The following is a 10,287-nucleotide window of genomic DNA, read 5'->3' as shown; positions in this document are numbered from 1 at the left end:
CTTGGACTACTGCCATGCGCTCTACGTGGGGCTCCCTTTGAAGGTGACCCGGAAACTACAACTAATCCAGAATGCAGCAGCTAGACTGGTGAATGGGAGCTGAGACCACATAACACCGGTCTTGAAAGACCTACACTGGCTCCCAGTACGTTTCTGAGCACAAATCAAAGTGTTGGTGCTGACCTTAGAATCATAGAATAGAATCCTAGAGTTGGAAGAGACCACAAGGGCCATCGAGTCCAACCCCCTGCCAAGCAGGAAACACCATCAGAGCACTCCTGACATATGGTTGTCAAGCCTCTGCTTAAAGACCTCCAAAGAAGGAGACTCCACCACACTCCTGGGCAGCAGATTCCACTGTCGAACAGCTCTTACTGTCAGGAAGTTCTTCCTAATGTTTAGGTGGAATCTTCTTTCTTGTAGTTTGGAGCCATTGCTCCGTGTCCGCTTCTCTGGAGCAGCAGAAAACAACCTTTCTCCCTCCTCTATGTGACATCCTTTTATATATTGGAACATGGCTATCATATCACCCCTTAACCTCCTCTTCTCCAGGCTAAACATGCCCAGCTCCCTTAGCCGTTCCTCATAAGGCATCGTTTCCAGGCCTTTGACCATTTTGGTTGCCCTCCTCTGGACACGTTCCAGTTTGTCAGTGTCCTTCTTGAACTGTGGTGCCCAGAACTGGACACAGTACTCCAGGTGAGGTCTGACCAGAGCAGAATCCAGTGGCACTATTACTTCCCTTGATCTAGATGCTATACTCCTATTGATGCAGCCCAGAATTGCATTGGCTTTTTTAGCTGCCGCGTCCCACTGTTGGCTCATGTCAAGTTTGTGGTCAACCAAGACTCCTAGATCCTTTTCACATGTACTGCTCTCAAGCCAGGTGTCACCCATCTTGTATTTGTGCCTCTCATTTTTTTTGCCCAAGTGCAATACTTTACATTTCTCCCTGTTAAAATTCATCTTGTTTGTTTTAGCCCAGTTCTCTAATCTGTCAAGGTCATTTTGAAGTGTGATTCTGTCCTCTGGGGTGTTAGCCACCCCTCCCAGTTTGGTGTCATCTGCAAATTTGATCAGGATGCCCTTGAGTCCATCATCCAAGTTGTTGATAAAGATGTTGAATAAGACTGGGCCCAAGACAGAACCCTGTGGCACCCCACTAGTCACTCTTCTCCAGGATGAAGAGGAACCATTGATGAGCACCCTTTGGGTTTGGACAGTCAGCCAGTTACAAATCCACTGAGTGGTAGCATAGTCAAGTCCGCATTTTACCAGCTTCTTTACAAGAATATCAGGGGGCACCTTGTCAAATGCCTTGCTGAAATCAAGGTAGGCTACATCCACTGCGTTCCCTTCATCTACCAGGGTTGTAATTCTGTCAAAAAACGAGATCAGGTTAGTCTGACATGACTTATTTTTCTGAAATCCATGCTGACTATTGGTGATCACAGCATTCCTTTCTAGGTGCTCACAGACTGTTTGCTTAATGATCTGCTCCAGAATCTTCCCTGGTATTGATGTCAGACTGACTGGGCGGCAATTATTTGGGTCCTCTCTTTTCCCCTTTTTGAAAATAGGGACAACATTTGCCCTCCTCCAGTCTGCCGGGACTTCGCCTGTTCTCCAGGAATTCTCAAAGATGACTGCCAGTGGTTCTGAGATCACATCTGCCAGTTCTTTTAATACTCTTGGATGCAGTTCATCTGGCCCATGCAAGAAGCCAAGTTACAGGGAACCAGGCAGAGGGCCTTCTCGGTGGTGGCACCCGCACTGTGGAACCCCCTCCCACCAGATGTCAAAGAGAAAAACAACTGCCAGACTTTTAGAAGACTTTTACTATTTACCCACTCTTAATTATGTTTATCTCTGCTTTTTTTTATCTTCTGTAATATGTAGGATCAGTGTAACCTTGGCTGTCAGCCTGTAATTCCCTTTTTACGACTTTGAGAATTGTTTTCTGCTATAAATCAGAGGGCCCCCTTGTCTAGGAGGAAAAACATTTTGCCAAGCTTCTTAGGCAGCTGCTCTTCTGCCTGGCATGAAACATTTGAAGATCTTTAAGCTCATTTTAAGATACAGGCCCTGATCAAAATATAAGCTTGATAAAAATGCAGGCTTATGATTAGATGCCTCAGGACGATCAAGGGTCTGGAAACCGGAAGACACAAGATTTACCCACCCGGGAAGAATGGCAGATGAAGTTGATGGACTATATGGAACTGGCGGAAATGACTGGCAGAATCCGAGACCAGGGAGAAGAGTCGGTGGAAGAAGACTGGAAAAAGTTTAAAGATTATTTACGGAAATATTGCAAAATTAATGAATGTTAGAAAAATGTTGGAATGAAGTTATATGGCTTTAGTAGAAATGTTATAAGGAATTAAGTATAAATAGATTTAATAGAGTATCAAAGGAAAAAATAAGGTTAGAATGTGTTAAGATAATTATAGGATAGAAAACAGAGGAAGATGGAAAGGAATTGCTGAAACAGTTAATAGAAGTGGAATACAAAAAGGGAGGTGTGAGGAGGTCGCGGAAATAAGTGAATGAAAGATATGATACTGAAACTATTTGATGTGTTTTAGATTGTTTTTGTTTTTGTTTTTGTTGTTGTTGTTTTGTTTTGTTAGTTTAAATGTGTTGGTGTTGTGTAGTGTTTTTGTGTTGTATTGTATTGTTTTTATTTTTTGTAGTGCTTAAATTGTTAATAAATATTACTTTTTTTAAAAAAAAGATCAAGGGTCTGGAAACCAAACCTTAGGAGGGAACGGTGGAGGGAGTTAGGTATGTTTTGCCGGAAGAAGAGATGTGAACTGCCCTAAGATCTATGGGTAATGGGCAGTATACAATTAATAATAATAATAATAAGTGCTTTTTTCTGGGCGGATGCCAAGATACGCATACCCCTCAACATTTTGTGAATCTTTGTATTTATTTTTCCCGATTTGAAGTACAAAACGGTGATTTTCTTGAGTCAAAATGAGAGTACAGTGGTACCTCGGGTTAAGTACTTTATTCGTTCCAGAGGTCTGTTCTTAACCTGAAACTGTTCTTAACCTGAAGCACCACTTTAGCTAATGGGGCCTCCTGCTGCTGCTGCGCCGCTGGAGCACAATTTCTGTTCTCATTTTGAAGCAAAGTTCTTAACCCGAGGTACTATTTCTGGGTTAGTGGAGTCTGTAACCTGAAGCGTCTGTAACCTGAAGCATATGTAACCTGAAGCGTATGTAACCCAAGGTACCACTGTACTCCTAAACAGTTTTTTTTAAGAAAAAAAGCACTGATGATAATAGGATAAAGGTAAAGGGACCCCTGACCATTAGGTCCAGTCGAGGCCAACTTTGGGGTTGCGGTGCTCATCTCGCTTTACTGGCCAAGGGAGCCGGCGTACAGCTTCTGGGTCATGTGGCCAGCAGGACTAAGCCGCTTCTGGCAAACCAGAGCAGCGCACGGAAACGCCGTTTACCTTCCCGCCGGAGTGGTACCTAATTATCTACTTGCACTTCATGCTTTCGAACTGCTAGGAGCAGGGACTGAGCAAGGGACCGAGGAACGGGAGCTCACCCCATCGCGGGGATTCGAACCGCCGACTTTCTGACCGGCAAGCCCTAGGCTCTGTGGTTTAACCCACAGCGCCACCCGCGTCCCTAGCCATCTTCAAATATCTCACGGGCTGCCCCATGGAAGATGGAGCGGGCATGTTTTCCGCTGGACCCAAACCACCAATGGATATTCAAACTGCAAGAGAGATTTGATTCCTGCTGAACATCAGGAATAACTTCTCTTGGGAATGGGATGCTTCTGTTTTCGGCTCCTGCCCTCCTGCCCTCCTGCCCATTGGCTGCCGCCAGCCTCCCCCTGCGATTCCATTGGCTGCCTCCTTGCAGGGGAGGGGGGAGAGATTTATAAAAGGGGTGTTCCTGGCACCTGCTGCCCACTCAGCTGTGCCCGCTTGCCCACGGCTGCAACCATGAGGTCTTTTCCCCAGCTGTGTCTGTTCCTGCTAGCTGTTTGCATGATGCCCAGGGCAACCCTCCATGCCAGCCCCCTGAAACTCCTACCCCCTGAGAGCCAGGTAAGGTTTGGGGAGAAACTGGGGGGGTCTTCCTAGTTGTAGCCCCCCCAAAATAGACAACTAGGGTGTTACGTTTGGGATTCTCAAAAATAGGAGTGGGGAGCAATTGTGCAGATTTATTTTTTATTTCCCCGAATATCAGGGGGCAAGTTGGTCAGTTTCTAGGGAAATCAGGGTATGTGTGTTTTTAAATGAATTTTTTTATTTAAGAAAGGGCATGCACTTCAACTGAATTAAAATTGTAATCCAAACAAGCAACAAATTTTATAATTCGTGCCAATTCGGGCTGTTTCATTCGCAATCCCTGGAAATAATTATTGCAAGGAGTAGGGGTAGTGAACACCCCTCCCTAGATTTTCATTATTTTATTTTATTCCATAGAATTTTAGAGTCGGGATATATGTTTGAGAGATACAGAAGGGAAGGATGGCTTGCCTGTTTGACATTATCTGGTCCACGACTTTAAGAAAACACACAAGAAAATTATGCGAAGCAGAGAATATTGTTTAGGGGGTGGGCGATTTCTGGGTTTGCTCCCAAATTCAGGGAGACAAGTGTGTGTTTACCTGGTGGGAGGCGGGGAGAAGATTGACAGACTTGGAGGAATTAGTTAGTGGTCCTAAATCTGGGATGGAAATTCTTCCAGGGGAGTTTTACCTGTTGGAGGCGAGAGAATTGATGGGTGATCTTCAGTTCCCTTCCAAACCTTGTGGGCTAGATTTCTTTAGATCTCTGAAGACCTACAGATTTAATTTTGTAGCGTGGCCTGGGACCGCGAGTAGAAGAAACACATTTTTATTTATTCATTTCCCTTTCCCCCCCACAAGGAGTTAAAGGTAGCTTGTGCCTGGTTCGCTCATTTAATCCCCACACAATAATCCTGCAAGATAGGTTAGTCTGAGAGAGAGCGACCGACTCGAGGTCATCACAAAGCTTTATGGTCCAGCCGGCATTCGAACCCTGGTCTCCCAGGTCTTAGCTCAAAAACTCTAACCATTACACCACACTGCCCTCCAACAAATGCCTCTGTGGTGGCTGCTAAACTGAGGAACTTCCTCCCCACAGAGGCCTCCATTTTCAGCTTCCAAATAATGTTGCAGATTCCCCTCTTTACTCTGGCTGATCCTAGATCCGTAGAGTCGAAAGGGACCCAGGGGTCATCTAGTCCAACCCCCTGCCGACAGGCATTGTGGGTAATTTGCAGACTTGCATGGATTGGAGTGGGGTGTATGTATGTACATATGACGTGTTCTTTATATAATAACGTATATATTTATTTCTTGACTGCGTATGTGTATATTTATAGCGTGTTCTTTATTTTTTGGGGGGGGGAATCTCCCCCAATTTGCTTCCTTTCCCACACAACCAGGACTCCTCGGACCACCTCGTCCTGCGAGCCATCTCCGGCCTCCGGCGAGCCCACCACCCCGGCCCCCACCACTCCGCTCGTCCGCCCACCCACTGGCAGCACCCCCGGGAGCGGAAAGCCGGCTGCAAGACTTTCTACTGGAAAACGCTCACCTCCTGCTAGAACATCGCCTCCAGGGCTGCGTGTGTTTCTGTGACCTCGTCGTGTGCACCCGATGTTTCGGACTATGATTCCCATCATCCACGGCAACTGGCTAAACCGACTCAGGATGATGGGATTTGTAGTCCATATAATCTTTTTTTTCCCTGGGAGGGGCGAAGTTGACGAAGGCAGCTCCAAGCCGGCGTTCTACAGCTTTGGGGTCTCCCCAGATGTCGTCAAGACTACAACTCCCATCGTCCGTGACTCAATCGGCGAAGCTGACTCAGGACGATGGGATTTGTAGTCCGTAACGCCTGGAGGGTGCCAGGTTGGGCAACTGCGCTTGAAAATCTGCCTGCCTCTGTTTCCTCTTCTTCTTCAGCCTTCCCCAGATCTATGTGGGGCCCCTAACCCAACCCCTCCTAGGTAGCTTTCAATGTGATGTGCTAGCAAATCTGTGCTCAGGGACGTATTAAGCATATCTGGCGCCGTGGCGCAAAGATTGTGGTGGGCAGCGGCTGGAGGGTGGCTCCTCCGGTCTCAGCTGGCTGCTTCGTGCGGCGGTGGCCATGGCAGGCAGCACACCAAGCGAGCAGGCCTGCGCTGAGCGAGTGAGGGCGCATGTGCTGCTCCCGCCGAATGTCGGCTCGGTTTTTTCCCTTTTAGCCTTCTGGTGCCTGGCAGAATTCGGCGCCTGCAGGCTAAAAGAGAATAAAAAACAAACCGACGTTCAGCGGGAGTGGCGCATGCGCCCTCTCTCGCTCAGCACCATAGCTGTCAACTTACAGATTTTAAAATAAGGGACCAGCAGCCTCGAAAATAAGGGATCAGCAGCCAAAATAAGGGATTTTGCTTAACTTATACAGAAATCCGGCACTGATGGAGCCATGCTGCTTTTGCTGCGACCGACTGTGTTTTGCGGGGGGTTGGACTAGATGATCCGAAGGGTCTACAACTCCGACCAAAGAAGAGGGGCAGACAAAACTGATGAACGACGTCGAGATGGCAAAGCTTACAGGCAGAATTAGAAACCAGGAAGAGGACCTTTTGAATAAAGAATGGGGAAAGTTTATAATTTATTTGAAAAGCTATTGTCAAGAGTTACATGCATTGGTAGGATTGACAGAAAACTTGTAGTAAAAATGTGCACTATGGATGGACAAATGATTTATAAAAATAGAGTTATGAAAGGGATGCAGAGGGGGAAATCACTACATTGAGATGCTGCACTGGTTGGAGGGGATGCTAAGCAGCACGTCGGGGTTGCCGTCGTCCTGGGGCGAGGAGTTCCATCGGCCCTTCCCTGCCTGAGAGAGAGGGAGAGAGACTCTTGCCCACGCCGCCCGCCAGCCTCACATGAGGCAGTTGTGGTGCCACCGTGGCCGCTGATGCGCCACCCTTCTGTGTCCCTCCCCATCCCCTCCTCTTCCTCCACCCTCAGACCGCCTCCGCTGCCACTGCTGCCTCCGGCTTCCCCTGGCAGCGCGGCGGAAGTCTCGCAAGAGAGGGGCTGCCTACCCGCCCGCCGCCACCCGTCTCCTCACAACGTGCCCGAGGGGGAAAAGGGAGAGACGGAGATGCGGCAGCTCGTGCGCTCTCTCTCTCTCTCTCTCTCCGCAGAGGACCCCAAGCCGCTGCTTCCCTCCCGAGCCGGGCGAGCATGAAACCCGGGAAATTTAAGGGACATCATTAATCCGGGACAGCAGCGGGACACGGCGCTGGGATAAGGGAGTTTCCCGTCAAATAAGGGACGGTTGACAGCTATGCTCAGCACGCTCGTTCGGTGTTCCCTGGACTCTCGCCTGGCGCCCGGCAGAACTTGGCGCCCTGGCGCCCTGCGCCACTCGCCTCTATGGGTAAGACGGGCCTGTCTGTGCTAATGGGTGTGTAGTGGCTTTCAGGACCTATTTGCCTCCCTCCACCCTCAGGACCCCTGTAGCTTCCCTCTTTCTCTGTTGCCGCTTGTGAAATAAACTCTCTCTCCCCCTTTTTTTGGATATTGTAACATGTCGATGCTTCGCAATAAAGCGCCCGTTTTCTGGCTGTTTCATGGCTGTTTCATCCTTTTGCTAATCGTGGGTAGGGCCAGTTGCCTCGGCGGCCATGGCCCTTTCTACACAGGGATCATAGAATTGCAGAGCTTGGAAGGGACCCCTGAAGATCATCCAGTCCAACCCGCCTGCGATGCAGGAATACGCAGCTGTCCTCTACGGGGATCAAACCTGCAACCTTGGCGTTATCCGCACCGCACTCTAACCAACTGAGCTATCCTGCTGCATTAATTGTGCATTGATGATGTAGACAATTGGACATGATTCCACATTCAGTTGTGTTTGTGAAAGTTTTGAGGCAGACCTAATTATTCGTTTCCAGTTGGTGCATTGAAGGTGAGTTAGACTAGATGACCCCTGCAGACCCCTTACAACTCTTCCGCTCTGCAATTCCATTATTCTATACTTCGCTCACTTCCTTAAGGGCCCAGGAATCCCATCACTCAATCTACCCTCTCCCTTCAATATGGAAGAGCCCTTACTCACCTCCCAAAAAAACCTGGTCAGCATCTAGAGGTTTCTGGGATAAATAATAATAATAATATATTGGGCGGCTCCCAACAGAATATTAAAAACACGATAAAACAGCAAACATTTTAAACTTCCATGAACAGGGCTGCCTTCAGTTGTCTTCTAAAAGTCAGATAGTTGTTTATATGGCTTCGGCTGTATTAAATGTACTTGGCTATATGATTGAGGACGCGGGTGGCGCTGTGGGTAAAACCTCAGCGCCTAGGACTTGCCGATCGCATGGTCGGCGGTTCAAATCCCCGCGGCGGGGTGCGCTCCCGTCGTTCGGTCCCAGCGCCTGCCAACCTAGCAGTTCGAAAGCACCCCCGGGTGCAAGTAGATAAATAGGGACCGCTTACCAGCGGTAAGCTAAACGGCGTTCCGTGTGCTGCGCTGGCTCGCCAGATGCAGCTTGTCACGCTGGCCACGTGACCCGGAAGTGTCTGCGGACAGCGCTCGCTCCCGGCCTCTAGAGTGAGATGAGCGCACAACCCTAGAGTCTGGCAAGACTGGCCCGTACGGGCAGGGGTACCTTTACCTTTTTATAAGATTGAAGGGGTTTGGGTTTGCATGCAGGAAAAATGCCTGATCGCAGCTGCAAGTAAGCTAGGATAGCATGTAATTGATAACAACAACAACAACAACAACAATAATTTATTACTTATACCAGCCACTCTGGGTGGCTCACAACAGAATATGGAAAACACGATAAAACATCAAGCATTCGAAACTTCCATGAACAGGGCTGCCTTCAGATGTCTTCTAAAAGTCAGGTAGTTGTTTATTTCCTTGACATCTGGTGGGAGGGAGTTCCACAGGGTGGGTGCCACCACCGAGAAGGCCCTCTGCCTGGTTCCCTGTAACCTCACTTCTCGCAGGGAGGGAACCGCCAGGAGGCCCTTGGAGCTGGATCTCAGCGTCCGGGCAGAACGATGGAGGTGGAGACGCTCCTTCAGGTCTACTGGGCCTTTGAGGCCGTTTAGGGCTCTCAAAATCAGCACCAACACTTTGAATTGTGCTCGGAAATGTTCTGGGAGCCAATGTAGGTCTTTCAGGAACGGCTACAACTCTCATCCTTTCTAATCGTCGATCATGCTGGCTGTTAACAGCTGTAGCCTGTGAACACCTAGAGGAACATAGTCTCAACCCTGAATTCTGTGTCTTGTACCTTTCTGATTAAAAAAACAAAAACCACCCTCCAGTGGTCAGGACTCGAACCCACAGCTTCAGCTTATGAGGAAGGAGATTCCAACTAACCATCAGGAAGAACTTTACGGCAGTAAGAGCTGTTCGACAGTGGGATGGTCCCCTTCCTTCGGGGATTTTAAACAGAGGTCGGGTGGCCATCTGCCAGGGAGATTTTAGCTGACATTCCCGCATTGCAAGGGGGCTGGAATGGATGACCTCTGGGGGTCCCTTGTAGGATTCTGCAGGCTTGACGTTCCCCACCCCTCCTCCAGAACCCCATTCCACCTCCAGAAACCCACAGGTCTCCCTCTGAGTCTGCAAAGGAAGCGTGAGACGAGCCTGGGTTATCGCCACGCTTTTCGAGTAACCTTTCCCTTTGATGGAGATTAAAGCTGATGGAGGTTTTTATGTAAAAAGGGTTTTAATTACCCCCTGGGAGGAAGGAGAGCGTGGGAACGTCAAGAGGCGAGGGAAGACGAGGCAGAGACGGGTGCCAACCACACAGGGTGGTTGGACAGGCCAGCGGTCACCCTAATATTCTGCTAATGGGAACTGCTGCTCTGGAAAGCTCTTCAGAGAGTCATCTGGGTTTGTCGATTCCGTCGGATCCTGTCCCTAACGGACGCTAAGGTCCAAGGTGTTTCAGGGCTGCAGGTGGGGGAAACCAAACCTCCTCCTTCCATCCCATAATGAACGGGAAGCCTACCTCCAGAGGGTCTCCTCTGGGGCAAGTCCAAGGAAGTGAAAGGTTGCTGTGGATGTAGGAGTCCGCAGGATCAGGCCAAGAAGGGCCCATTGAGCCCAGCATCCTCTTCTTGCAGTGGCCAACCACAATAGGACAGCCCACAAGCAGGATTCGAACTGGTATCCCCAGGCACTGCTGCCTCGGGACTGTGCTCCCATGATGAATTACTCTAATCCAGGCATCCTCAACCTGCGGCCCTCCAGAT

At 49.0% G+C, this 10,287-nt stretch overlaps 1 protein-coding gene across 1 annotated transcript in view; it reads right to left on the bottom strand.

Moving 5' to 3' along the window:
* Nucleotides 1–10,287, bottom strand: part of LOC307202208 (monocarboxylate transporter 13-like) — a 148,676-nt gene that overhangs the window by 118,995 nt on the left and 19,394 nt on the right. The window lies entirely within an intron of this gene.

Source organism: Podarcis cretensis, assembly GCF_951804945.1.
Source record: "Podarcis cretensis genome assembly, chromosome: 13".
Classification (NCBI taxonomy): domain Eukaryota; kingdom Metazoa; phylum Chordata; class Lepidosauria; order Squamata; family Lacertidae; genus Podarcis; species Podarcis cretensis.
Note: the sequence above shows the minus strand (reverse complement) of the source record. Positions and strands in the feature narration are given on the sequence as shown.